This window comes from Trematomus bernacchii, unplaced genomic scaffold (assembly GCF_902827165.1).
Source record: "Trematomus bernacchii unplaced genomic scaffold, fTreBer1.1, whole genome shotgun sequence".
NCBI classification, from domain to species: domain Eukaryota; kingdom Metazoa; phylum Chordata; class Actinopteri; order Perciformes; family Nototheniidae; genus Trematomus; species Trematomus bernacchii.
In genome coordinates this window covers 14,707,619-14,722,257 of record NW_022987828.1, presented here as the reverse complement: position 1 = coordinate 14,722,257, position 14,639 = coordinate 14,707,619, and the positions used below count along the sequence as shown (strand labels likewise).

General features: G+C 39.3%; 1 long non-coding RNA gene across 1 annotated transcript in view; it reads right to left on the bottom strand.

Annotated features, from left to right (window-relative positions):
* LOC117499378 overlaps window positions 1-12,282 on the bottom strand; it is a 68,194-nt gene extending 55,912 nt beyond the window's left edge. Inside the window, exon 1 of the long non-coding RNA XR_004557708.1 lies at window positions 12,010-12,282. This is a non-coding gene — a long non-coding RNA (uncharacterized LOC117499378). The remainder of the gene's footprint in view (window positions 1-12,009) is intronic.
* Window positions 12,283-14,639: the final 2,357 nt, after the last annotated feature.

Genomic DNA, 14,639 nt, shown 5'->3' with positions numbered 1-14,639 from the left:
CAATACTAGAGAACTTCAACTGCAGCTCAATCAATATATATATATACACACACACACACACACACACACACACACACACACACACACACACACACACACACACACACACAGAATTAGCCTAATGCATTGGCACAGCTGAGCTCCTCCACTGTGTGAACCACAGCCTGCCTGCTTCTCACTGCTCTCCCCCGAAGTCTCCGATCAATACCAGCAGCTGACACCCAACCAATCGATAGCAGCCATTCCTCAGGGGGTCGGGTTTCAAATATTCCCCCTCTGGAAATGACAGAGGTTGAAAGAAACCACTGACTGCGTGCTGCAGGGCACAGACTCACAAATAGTCAATTCCAGCACACAGACACTCAGCTGAGGGGATGATGTGGAAAACACTGCCCTCTTCTGGTGACAACAGGGACATACACCAAGGTCAGGGAGGCGCAGTGGGTAGAGCCTTGGTATGGGGATCAGATGGTCACAGGTTCAAACTCCACTGCAGTCAGCATGTCGTTGTGTCCCTGGGCAAGACACTTCACCCCAAATTGCTCCTGTGGGGATTGCCTACTGTATTGAGTATGTAAGTCGCTTTGGATAAAAGCGTCTAACAAGTAACATGCAATGTAATGTCAACAAGGTCATTTTTCTGTCAATGACATGTTGAGATTAAACCGAGCCTCTAAAAACCTCTACAACACTGACAAAGACATAACTATTTGTTGATATTTTTATCAAATTAGTTGTTTCTCTTGAATTAAGTACGCCCTACATATATCCGTGTCTTTGTTGCCCTTATAGAGACTTTTCTATGCAGTTAAGGGATGTCATATAACAAGATTTCTATGTTTAAAAGATTTTCCACACTGTTAAATGCTGCAAAGCCCCCCTTTTCCAGATATCAGTAATGCAATGTTGCTATGGTTATATGTATGGTGCCTATTAAATAAAACAATTATAAATGTGTGCTTGACTTTTTTTTCTCTCCAGGTCTAAAGGACTCAATAACTCAAATAAAGAGAATAGAATAAAATGAGATCAAGATAACTGAATAATCTCAGACCTTTACAAAAACAACGTCCCACCACTAATTGACAAACTCAAATTTGATTTGGAAAGGTGGAATCATTTACATTTAACTATCGCAGGGAGGGTAAACTGTATCAAAATGAACGTGCTCCTGTACCTCTTTCAATGTCTGCCAGTCTTCCTACCCAAATCACTTTTTTGTAAAATAGACACACTAATCTCCTCTTTTTGATGGCAAGGGAAGTAGAATTAGGAGAGAGCTTTTACAAAGGCACAGATCTACAGGAGGATTGGCGCTTCCAAACATAAGACACTACTACTGGGCAGCCAATATCCACAAAATAATTGTATGGATTAAGGAACCAACATTGAGTTGGTGTGAGCTTGAAGCCAAATCCTGTCCTAATACCTCACTTTTGGCTTTGCTTACATCTACATTACCCAGCCGGCCGACTCAATATTCGAATAACCCGATAGTTGTTTCAAATCAAATCAAATCAAGTTTCCACCCTAAGAATATGGTCCCAATTTAGAAGTGCTCATGGACTTCATGGATCCTCTATTCATAGTCCCATTCGCAACAACCATCTCTTTCTCCCCCCTCACACTGATGGGGCCTTCTCTATGTGGCAGAGATGAGGCCTTATCAGAGTAAGAGACCTTTACATCAACAATGTTTTCGGTAGCTTTAGCCAACTCTCTGACAAATGTAGCCTCCCAGACACTCATCTATTTCGCTACTTCCAGGTCCGTAACTGGGTTGAACTAAATAACCCTTCCTTCCCCAATATCCCTCCGGATTCAATAATTGACTCAATTCTGGACACTCTAACAACCGAAAAAGGTCTGGTTTCAAGAATTTACAATTCCATCTCCCGTCTCACAGAAACATCTCTTGGTAAAATCAAACAAGATTGGGAAGAGGAACTAGTCCAAGCAATAGATGATGATGTCTGGGAAGGCGCATTAGCGAGAGTGAACAATAGTACGTCCTGTTCCAGGCTCAACCTTATACAACTTAAAGTTGTCCACCGTATCTACGTATTACACCAACTTTAAACTCTCCAAAATATACCCTAATGTCACGGATACCTGTAACAGATGTCACACGTCACCAGCAAACATGACTCATATGTTTTGGTCTTGTCCTCGCCTACAAGGATACTGGACAAGCATTTTCAAACACCTTGCTGAGGCCTTGGATGAAAATATAGACCGTATAAATGTAACTCATTGTGCCTGACTCAATAAAAAATAAAAAAAATAAAAAATAGATAACTGAATAATGATTAAAACTGTTGCTAACAAGGAGTGAAATCAAGCTTGTAGTTTTGATTAATAGATTATTAATTTTATACAGTTTATAAAATGCCAAAGATATAATGAACATTTCCCATTACACGTTTATTAAGATGCATTCCTTTTCAATGCTTTTAACAGCATATAAGAAAGTATTATCTTTTTAATCCAACTACATAATCCTACTTCAACATCATCAGATGAACCTGCTGTGTCTTTTCTTCTCTGCAGCAGCAACTCATTGTTCAGACAGATATTTGGCAGAAGAGCGTCCCTACACTAGACTGTATATATAAAAGGTCCCTACACTTAGCTGCATGGCTGTGCTTTTCCACCAGATGGCGATATAAACCTGTGTTTAGCACAATGTGATGACGTTGGCTACACGTGCATTTAAGTAAGTCAATGTGGTGTGCTAAAAACTGCAGAGAGCAAAAAGTAAATTCAATTTGGGTGTTTTTTGTAACTTTTCTGTCAAAATATCTTAAAATTAATCTGGACATAATTTTTTTGGTAGTTTTTATGACAAAAAACAAATATCAGCTCTGTTTAAAAAAAATTACTTATGTTAATTGTAGTGTGCTGTGGCTTTGAACCCTTCTCTGTCACTGTGTCGCTCACAGGAAGTTACTGTAGCATCAGCTCAATGAAATAAACACAGATATGTAAATGATGCAAATAACAAAAGATAAGCAATATGCATGTGAACTTTTTTCCTTTTCTTTTTCTGAACAGTTTCAGTCGCCCTCCACCACCACTTCCTCTGCTGTGAAGGCACTGGGTCTTTGCTGGAAACCAGTAGCTCTGACTAAAAACCCCACTACAGTATACTGAGCACATTGGGGAGCCGTTAGTTTGAGAGAAACTGCACAGTGGGAGATGGTTAACCCCTTAGTGGCATGAACTGTCAGACATCGTACATCCACCCAGTTGCATCTTACTGGAAACCACTCCAGTAGATTTAACTGTAAACCAGCAAGGCCGCCCAACAGCACCTGCCCACAAAAACCACAAACATGATGGGTGTGAGTGAACTACAATTCTGACAGAGCAACTCAAAGTCCAATTCAACATTTAAATGCTGATAAAAGACATGGGAGTGTTGCTTATTAAGATTACATTTATTATTCCTTTATTATAATGCGATGTCAAAATGCTACAGGTTCTGCACAGTTGTTTGCATAAATAATTAAATGTGATAATGTATCGTCTCTTAATGGAGATGTGATGAAATCATATGTTGAGATAACGAGCTCAAACTCTGTTTAATATCCATAATGTGCTTGTTATTATCACGGTAGATGCCATTATTGTTTATAAGGATATCATGATATACATTTTTATGAAATACAGTTCCATTGCATAAATGAAATGTAATTATTGCCCAGCCCTTCTCAAATTTGTCCGAAATGTTCTGAGGAACAGATAGCGACTTTTCTTTATGATATCCAACTTTACATTACCATTCGGTTCACTGCAATTATCAGAGTATAAACGGAAATATTTACAATGTGTTTCTTTGTAAATAAGTTGGAACTATAATGTATGTATTTTAAATGTGTTGGGTCTTCATTTCACACAGAAAAATACCAACATTGGCCTTGTGGCTATTTCATATATAGACCATTTATTTATTGACAAAACATGTGGTTATTTACATCGCTGGGACAGTAAATTACCTACTGTATATCTTAGCAGAAGATTTTGGCAATATGGCTCCGGCACTATTATATGGACTGCATTCTGCTTATCTATAACAAACCTGTGTGACATCTTCTTATTTAACAGTCCTGTTCTTACACATTAGTTCTCTGTTTATTCCTCATCCTCTTCTCTCCCTATTTAGCACATTTAGCCCTCAGGCCCAGACCTCTTCTGTGACACCAATGAGCAAATAAAGCATCTGGAAAGGATCACCAGCAAAATAAATTAGCTATTTTCTTGTTTTTTGTGCTACCACATCAGACACTTTCTGAGACATCATTCTGAGAAAGAGAAAGTAAAGAAAACACAGCCCTCCTGTCATCTGTCTTCATGGAGGTAGTTAAACACACACGTGATAAGACCCACCCACACAGACTTAATCTCCTGTAAGTTATCAGCTGATAAGATTTCACAACATAAACAGTTAATTTGATAAGTCAAAGTCAAAGTCAACTTTATTGTCAATCTTCCAGTTTGTGTGTACAGACAAAGAGATCGAAATACTGTTTCCCACAATCCCGAATATAAAAACAAATGTATATAAACATATGAAAATATGTGTGCAAATATATATATACACACAGTCAGACACATTTTTACATGTGCACACATTAAGACCTGACATGACTGTTGCTGAAAGGTTGTCCTAATTAGCATGCCAACAAAATAATAGTATAAAAGGTTACAGCTGGCCACAGGAGCGACAGGTATGCACCCACTCACTCTTATAGTATGCACAAACAACCTCATAAAATCCACATAAAAGCCTAAACACTCCCACTAAGGTGAGCACAGACATGCATTCCTCTCACTCCCTCACAGAGTTTTCTAAAACCCTCACGGAAACAATGCTCTTGTCATGTGAAAATTGTTTAAAACAAGTTGTGGTTTTTCAACCTCAGATAAAAGATCTTGTTTCTCAAAAATTCACAGGCTTTCGGAAAAAGCTCAAAGCCCATTGGCTAGTTTGAAATATGCAACACGCTGACTGTCGAGCTACAGACAAGGTCGCTGTTATTAGTTCCTGAAAAGTGTAGATGATTGAGATAGGAGGGTTTTTGCCTGTCAGAATCGCTCGAGGCTTGACAAAGTCAGAAGAGGAAGTGCACACTGCACACTGCACACTAACTGTATCCTTTTTTTTAATAGTATTCCAATGCGGACTCAAACACTCTGTCATTCAACATTGTGTCACCATTGCAATGTCCCTACCTGTGACATCTTGAGGGCCAAAAGAGGATGTGAAAGCTTTTAGCACTTACAAGTAAGGCTGCAAAGTGTATGAAGTTGAGCTATGATTCAAGGATGGAGGTACTTCTTTCTTTGCAATTTCATTTCATATGATGCAGGAAATATTCATATCAGGGTGAAAAGTAATCCAAGAACATTAAGGGAATAGGTGGCGATTAGGGAAACATTTATTTGGCTTTCTTGCCAAGAGTTTGAAGATAAAACATGTTCATGTTTGTACTAAATATGAAGTTAAAACCATGATGTGATTGGTTGAGCTGGGCATAGAGACTGGAGGCAGGGGCACGCTACAAGCCTTGTTCTCACCAAAGTTCAATAACGTGCCAACGATAAAGCTATCTAATTACAAACAGCATGGTAGCTCGTGTTTTCAATCTACATATACAGAAGTGTTATCATTTAGGGTGAATTGTGTGCTGGAAATATTTCTCAAAAGAATACCAGATGATCTTTTCAGCAGCATCTCTGGCCAATGCAGATTTCTGTAATCATTCCCTGACGAACAGCAACCGAGTGCAGTGACTTCCTGGTTTCTCTGCTCGTTTCCTCATGGTAGCTTCATGTTGTAGGAGTTAGCTAGCCGTTTCCCACTGCTTTGAGTCTTTATGCTAAGCTCTACTAATTATCTGCCGACCCTGGCTCCATTTATAAGAGGGCTAGGTATCTTCTAATCCAACGCTCAGCAAATAAACATTTCCTTTTATGTCAAACTAATTATACAAGACCATAATGAGAGTCTACAACACCTCACTGAAACTACTCCTGCTGAAAGTGAGACATAGTAGTTGCTTGGGAAAACACAATGTTCAACAAAAAAAAAGTCAAGACAAGCCACTTTTTATCTGTGACTGTATCCACCGCGGTTGGGAAGAGGTTTCATAGGAACTAAAGGTTGTGAAACAGCAGGAACACGCAGAGGAACAAGGTACTGCTTCAACTGAAGTGAGAACATGGAAATGGAAATGCAGCTGCAACCTTTTTTTTAAGGTGTTAATCAAACACAGAATCCTGTGTTAGTAGAGTTCAAAGTAAATCCCCTCCATGCATAGTTGCAGCTTTCATTTAATTGAATCAGGACAAATCTATGTTTCAATGGCTTCCAAAAGGACTGCACATGCGACTAAGATGACTCGAGCTATTTTTAGTCTTTGTGTGTGTGTGTAATGTAAATCGCTGCCTACACATTTGTATTTGACCTTGCACAAATAGACACAAGGTTTACTTTCATTTGAATGAGCTACCTGTGGTTTGCATGTCTCTCTGCAGCAGAGGAAGCCTCTAGAGACGTCTGCTGACTGCATGCTCAGGGAAGTGAAGCAAACTCACTTAAACCCTTCTGTTAATGACTGAACTGTAGCAGCAAGCTCAGTCACTTTGGTGGGAGTAAGTTTGGCTTTTAGTTTGTATGCTCTGACGGTTTGAAATTGTTAGTGCTGAGTAATATTTGTATTTACAATGGATCGAATGACTTCAAATATGTGAAAGGGGTCTCTAGCAGTGACAAACCCACAGAGAACTATAACCTGACCCAGCAGTTCCTCTCAGCTCAGCAGAGCGCTTTAGCGTCTGCTAGCTCATTGTTTTGGTTCTACATCTGCAACGTCAACGATTTGGTGTTTCTTATCAATTAAAGGTGGGGTAGGTAATTTTGGAGAAACCAGCTCGAGATCGCTAGAATTTGAAAATACACAGCCGGAAAAAATCTGCCACTTCCTTACAGAGCCCCTCCTCCAACACACACGAACGCGCACATGACCAATGAGGGCACGAGATAAGTTTGTGCCCCGATGGAAGGCTGACAGGCAGGTAGGCCATCCAGTTATTTTAGCTGGGCCGGCTAAAATGATTGGTCGTGCTTTTTACAGTACTACGGCTTCCACAGATGACATTTTTTTATGGATTTTTTGTCAAAGCACTTAAGATATTCATTGCTATCGGGATGTTAAGAGCATTCCATGGAATATAACAAAAAGTGTATCTCGAGCCGGTTTCTCAAACTTACCTACCCCACCTTTAAGCCACCAAAAGTAGCAGATTTTTTATTACACCTACCAAGCATCAAACATCAGACAGAAATTAGCTACCTGCTGTTAACACAGTTGCGCATTTAGCAATTAAAGATCCACATTTCTATTTCAGGAGATTGGTGGGGACCAAAACAGGAGCTAAAGGGAAGTTTGACACATTAAAGGTGGGGTAGGTAAGTTTGAGAAACCGGCTCGAGATACACTTTTTGTTATATTCCATGGAATGCTCTTAACATCCCGATAGCAATGAATATCTTAAGTGCTTTGACAAAAAATCCATAAAAAAATGTCATCTGTGGAAGCCGTAGTACTGTAAAAAGCACGACCAATCATCTGAGCCGGCCTACCTGCCTGTCAGCCTTCCATCTGTGCACAAACTTATCTCATGCCCTCATTGGTCATGTGTGCGTTCGTGTGTGTTGGAGGAGGGGCTCTGTAAGGAAGTGGCAGATTTTTTCCGGCTGTGTATTTTCAAATTCTAGCGATCTCGAGCTGGTTTCTCCAAAATTACCTACCCCACCTTTAACTTTAAACGTAAAAAGATGTTGTGTTTTTCGGTTTGTTCCTGGTCTAACAAAGGGGCATTTATTGCAAGGTAAAGGTTAATCTTTTTGTTCCTAAAAAAACATGGTAATTTCTTTAAGCAGTCATTTTCAGCCATTTGATTGGACAGTTCATTTTGTTTGCTTCCTCTTCTGTTTTCTGTAGTGTTTGAATTGTTCTTACCTATTCGTCTAGCCTCTTTCTAACAACAGTGTGCTCAGATTTCCTGAAGGAATTTCCTCAGACTTCATTGAGCATGACAGGAAAGGGAGGCCTGACTATGCAACACTAACTGGGATTATATTAGATTATTCTAGTCAAGCATTCAACATGCTTTCACTTCCCACTGCAGCCATATGTTGATTGGTTAGATGAAGTCTGGTTCCTCTTCCTGTATTTGTCTCTCTCTACCAAAAACTTCAACTGACAATCTGACGATATATTGAACTGTTATCTCACTCGGCTGTGACGGATGAATTTGAACCTGTGATGAACTTCACACCTTTGGCTCACACCTTTCTCCACTTCTGCTTGCATCTCCATAGCAACATCTCTCATGTTCATTTCCCCTCATTTGTGTGAGCGGTGGCGTAGCAAATAGAGCCACCTATTATCAGTCACTTCCTGCTTTGAATGCATTTCCATGCAGCACCTCAGCGCACAACACAAAAGCTGAAATCCCAGGTATGATGGAGAGGTCATTCTGAACTCTGATCAAAGTGCCACTTCATAATGCTGAATCAATTCCCATCCTTAAGGCTTCATATTACAGAAATATCTATATATATCCAGGTGGAAAACATTTAAAAGGTTAATAATATGGCTAGCGGCACCCCCGATTCCAGTCTCTATGCAAAGCTAGCCTAAATTGGGTTGCAAAATAATAGGATATTCATAATTAACGAATTGAGAATTAAATAAATACTTTTATCTAGCTTTTAAAAATCCCAGTGCATTTCCCAAGAGCACTATATGACATTTTCAGATGTCTTGTCCCATACCAGTCCAAACCCCAAATCAGCAATTCCTAACGTCTGAGAAACTATAAACAGAAAAGGTTTGATTGTTTGGCTTTTTGATTTATTTGTGTACTGTTGATAACATTATGAATGTATATTGTGATTTTTTTAGGGTTTTACTCTTAGTTACCACATGAAATATAACATGTGTGCAAGGGTTGAAAGGATCACCTGTCTTAATCCTTAATGTCTCACTTTGATTGCTTTGCAAGCTGCTCCGATTTTTTTATTTCAAAACGAATTTAAGACCCCACACAGTTTTGGAGAAGCACTGCCCCCTAGTAGCATTAACAAGATCAACAGAGGCGGACGAGGCCACGACTGACTCGCAGACATGCAGTATTTCAATTGCAGGAATTAGGTTTACTCATAACCATGATTCCATGATTATAAAATACATCTATAGAAATTGTTTTGTTTATTACCAGCCATAGTAACATTGCCATTGATGATTGGATGTTGATGTGAGTTACAGACTATTTTTAACTTAATTTATGCAGCAGCTGGAATATTTACATCTCATCAAATCTGTCTGGGAATAATGCAGTTTATCTTTCCAATGTATAGGTATTCTTAATGTTATATGTTATCTTGTGTCTGTGCCAAAAACATATGATATCATGGTTAACGTGTGTGTGTTTGTTCCCTCCTGCTAAGCATCATAGTATTTAGTTGCTAGGGATGCAACATGGTGAAAGTTAGGAAGAGGAAGCTTGTGCTAATAAGGCCAAGCAAGCACGCACCCACACACACACACCCACCCACCCACCCACCCACCCACACACACACACACACACACACACACACACACACACACACACACACACACACACACACACACACACACACACACACACACACACACACACACACACACACACACACACACACACACACACACACACACACACACACACACACACACACACACACACGATCTGAAAGAACACACCTCTGTTAATAAAGGTATGTTGTATAAATAAAACATGCAAACACTCCCTTGTATTGCCTCTCCCTCACACACAATCTATCTCACTGCTGTAGGATGGATGCACGCACGCACGCACGCACGCACTCTCCCTCAAACTCAGTCACTCAATATTCAGCTGGTTTCCGGGGTTGACAGCTCTATACCCTCCGTCTCCAGCCACATGAATGGAAGAAACAGGGGCAGGGAAACCCCAAGTCACTCATTATGAAACTCTCACACACACACACACACACACACACACACACACACACACACACACACACCACACACACACACACACACACACACACACACACACACACACACACACACACACACACACACACACACACACACACACACACACACACACACACACACACACACACACACACAGATCAACGTTATCTTCATCTTCTATCTTTTTAATCCAAATGTAAATCCAAATGATGGATAAATCCAGATGATGGGTAAAAGAAGGTAATAAAAAGCTGAGCGATGTCGTGTCAGGCTTTTTTCTTTCAACTTTATCAATTTATCCTAGACGGTAGGTCCTGCTAAGATAAAAGATCTCTGAGTCCAGGGAGTCTTGAAAGTCATTGAACATTTCCGAGTGGGAGAAAAAACATTTCTTAGGAAGTGAAAATAAGACAACATTTGGGAGAATTTTTTCTGTAGTGTCTCTTTCCTCTAGTCTTGTGTCTCGTGGTCTTTTTCATGGCTTTCATATTTTGGAAGATTGTGTGATGCAATCCAAAGCACTTTAATTACTGAATGGACTTTGAGGCAAAATGTTTAGTACTTGTCCTGAGCAATTATAAGAAAACTGATTCTGACAAGGCAGAGTATGAATAGGCTTTGTCTTATCAACATCCACACTTATGTTAAGTGTATCACTGTACCATTCAGGGTACCACTTTACAATAAGATTACTCTTATAAAGGGTTTACGAATAGTTTGTAATTAATTTATTAATTAGGTTGTGAACACTTTATAAATCATTAATAAGCTTTTATAAGACATGAGATAAACAGGGCAACTGTGACCGGTTGCTTGCCAAATAGTGAGCCCACATTTATCTGTACTGCTAAGCCTTATATTGGCTACTTAGCTTACTTCGTGTTCTTCATCAGCCAGCATCCTTGGTATCTGTTGTTCACTGAGTTGATTCTCGCTAAGTAGCCAATATAAGGCTTAGTCATCTTGCCAAATAGTGAGCCTGTGTTGATGTATGAAAACTATATTAGAACTGGTTTATAAATGGTTCTTAATGATTAATAAAGTGTTTACAACCTAATTAATAACCTAATTATAAACCCTTTATGAATCCTTTATAAGGGTAGTCTTATTGTAAAGTGGTACCAAATTCAGTCATGAAATGTGTGGTTCTTTCAAATGAAAACCTGAATTATGAGTCTAATATTCTCTTTACTGTTTTGATGCTGCAGCACATACCATGTTAACAGCTAAATATTATCATTTTCAGTTTATTTTGTCATGTTTAAATAAATACCAATCAGTTGTTTATTCTGAGGCAGGTGCATATAAAACGCCGCGTTACTCGTTTCCGACAGCACCTGAACGCAGCATATGCTAGTTATTGAGAGTGCAGTATTAAAGTATTTAAGTGACGCCTACCGGATTCTGGTCACTCTCTCCAGGAGGTGACGCTCACCATCCAAACTTCACATGCTGATAATGATCATCAGACTATAAAAAGATCAGTGAAGTTAACACAAGGATGTTAATAAAACCCGGATGCTGCTCCTCTGACGCTTGTGGTTCATTCATGGATACAACACACACACAGAAAAAACAGGGTGCAACCATAGAAAAGCGTGTAAAGTCATGTCATTCAACAACTTTTTTGAAATCCAAAAGAAAGAGGAAGACCTGGTTACTATCTCTGTCTGACACCGCATACTTCCTTTTATCTTGCAAACCGCCCATTACGCAAGTGAGCAATGCACTTAACTTCTTAGAAACTGCAGTTTGTACAATGTCTACTTCTGTGTAAAGTGTTGAAATATCACTGTGTAGTTGCACAAATTCAACCTAAGTGAATGCAATTGTATCAAAACCACCAACAGCTTCCTGGTTTTGAGTTTGAAGAGAGTACACCTGTAAAGTTAAAACTTAGAAGTGAGTTTTATTCATTAAAAAAACTCGCACTTACCCCTCATCACTGGCTTTCAGGCGCAAACTGTGCACGTCCTTTCCTTTTCTACTTTGCACGGCGCGCATTTGCACCATAGACTGTAGATTTGCACCAAACCTGACATTTTCTTTCACTTTCAAACTTTTGCCTAGTGGAGTAAAAGTCATCCTAGACACAGAGCAAAGCATGTGAGCGCTTCCTCTCTTCCTCTCCCTCTCTTTCTCCCTCACTAACTTTCTTACTTGCTGCACCAGATGTCCTGAGCAGCTCTACCATTCATACTGAAGTGGCTGCGAGACTTCTAGTGTAATGCATTTTGTAATTTTGGTCACACCCACCTCCTTTCAGTCCTTCCCTCTCTGTGCAGAAGGGACGCCTCGTCGTGAATGAAGCTCTATGGTTGTCATTAGTGTAGAAGTGGATCCCTCACAGACAGTGAGACATACTGTAATGCACATAGACATATTCATTCATTGAACAATTGTGTTAAAGTGCTCACACACCTATTACTAACCCTTATGACCTCATGAAAACTTACCTCGCTGATGTTTCTCAGCAGGTGGTCTTCAAGTTCTTTCATTCAGCCATTGGAGTCCAGGGAGAGTAAATGAAAACTTCTTTTTTTGTAAGAAGTTGGTCCTGACCTGTACCCAATTTCTTCGGCTAAAAAGAACATGAAATATGTCTCTTACCGAACTACTTTAAGTTACAAGCTTAAAGTTCAATTATTTTATCCAAAAACCATTGTAATAACAGTTGTTCCATCCAATCCGATCCACAAACACTGATTAGAGAACATACTGTAAGATATAAATACCAAAAACCAGAGATCAATAACTCAGGAAGACTATTTTATTCAATGAATCACTTCAATTACTTTTCAAATAATACCATAAATACTACCATTACATTAGTGTTGCGTTCAATAAAACAAACCACACTGGACACATGCAGAGGATATTTCCTCTTTTCCTCCCGTCATGCTTCATGTACTAATAATACAGGAGATTGTGCAGATATATGAAAAGCAGTCATGCATTTTTTTTTATATGTCAGGGAAATTCAGCACATTTTCACACACCTCACAGAGAGGAAGTAAAAGCAGAAGTTGTGTCAAGATCTCGGGCGACTTCCCTGCAGCTTGTTTCATTTTACGTTTAATGCCTTACTCAAAAGTCGTCACCAGGTTTTGAAAAAAGGGAAATGTGAGGTGTGTTGTGTGTCTTGTCACTGCTTTGCATGTTTGTAAGTGTCAACCTCTGTCAGTCATTGTTCTGCTGAAGCTGCAATGGGACAGATATGATGACTTCCTCTTGTAGATACACACTTCTGTATTTGAAATGGACTAACTAAGAGATGCCCTGCCCAGTTTTTGCGTCAATGAGAAGTGTGAAATGTCCTGTTACGATTGACATGTGTGTGGAAACGCGTCATTATGTTGCCATAATAAACTTGTCCCAGTATAGATGTTTAAATAACCCTTTCATCCTCTAATTTTAAGGAATCTATTGTAGGATTTTGTATTTTTGGACTCGCACTGAAGTGAGTTGGTGTAATAAAAGTATTGGGTTTAAAGTGGATTTATAGGGTAAGAATGCAGGAAAAATGCAATTGTATTAAACAAATGCATGTATTTATCCTTTTTTCTATAGAATTATAAGTTGTTATTTCTTCAGGTTGATCTTGAGTTGAATATACGTGATGACGGTATTGCAAGGAGACAACTTATTCTTTCAGGAATATTTGTTTTGTTAATTTGTTTATGGGCTTTTCTTGCCATTAGTAAACTGAAAAGAGTGAAGCCACCTTTATATTTGTGCGTTTAATATTTTTAAGAGCCAGCAGGTGATTAGCTTAGCTTAAAGTGGACCTATCATGCTATATTATAATAATATAGTGTAGGACCATACCTATATAAGGCATATTTATACTTTTTTCTTTTCAAAATACCAAACAGATCATGCATTTTAGCCATGCCTCATTTCGCTCAATTTGCACTTTTTTACCCCTGTTTTTGCAAGGGCAGATTCAGTGAGAACAGCACCACCTACAGGCCTGGCATATGTACTACAGCGTCTCCAGCGCTTTCGAACGGCAATGGCCGTGGCTGTCTCCTCCTGATTGGTGGAGTTGGCCCAATAGCCGTAGCGCCACCGTCCTGACGTCAGGACAGTGTTCAAATCTGGATCAGTTTTGATCAGATCCGTTGCAGCCCCTTTTTTAGAGATTTGGGTATGGAGGAAAATAGAGAGGGTTGTGTTTTCTGACACTTGGTGAGTTCCCTGGAACACCGGGGACACATATTCATGTATAAAAGACGTACAAAAGTGCATTTTGTATGATAGGTCCCCTTTAACATAAAGACTGAAAACAGGGGGCAACAGCTAGACATACAATTGTTACACTTCGGTCAAGAGATGCTAACAGCACATAACCCAACATGAAAACCATTAATAACTCACAGATAGACGTTAGTTTTTGTAGGGATTAAGCGAACAAGATGAGACGTGTTCATTAGTCATTGCTCTCTTTTCAAAATCAAGCTCTAGTATCAATTAAGTAGTAATTTAAAGGGTTGATCAAATGAGTGCAATTTCAAAACTATAAAGAGAAAGTAATTATATCCCAGCTGCCAGGACGCACCGAAG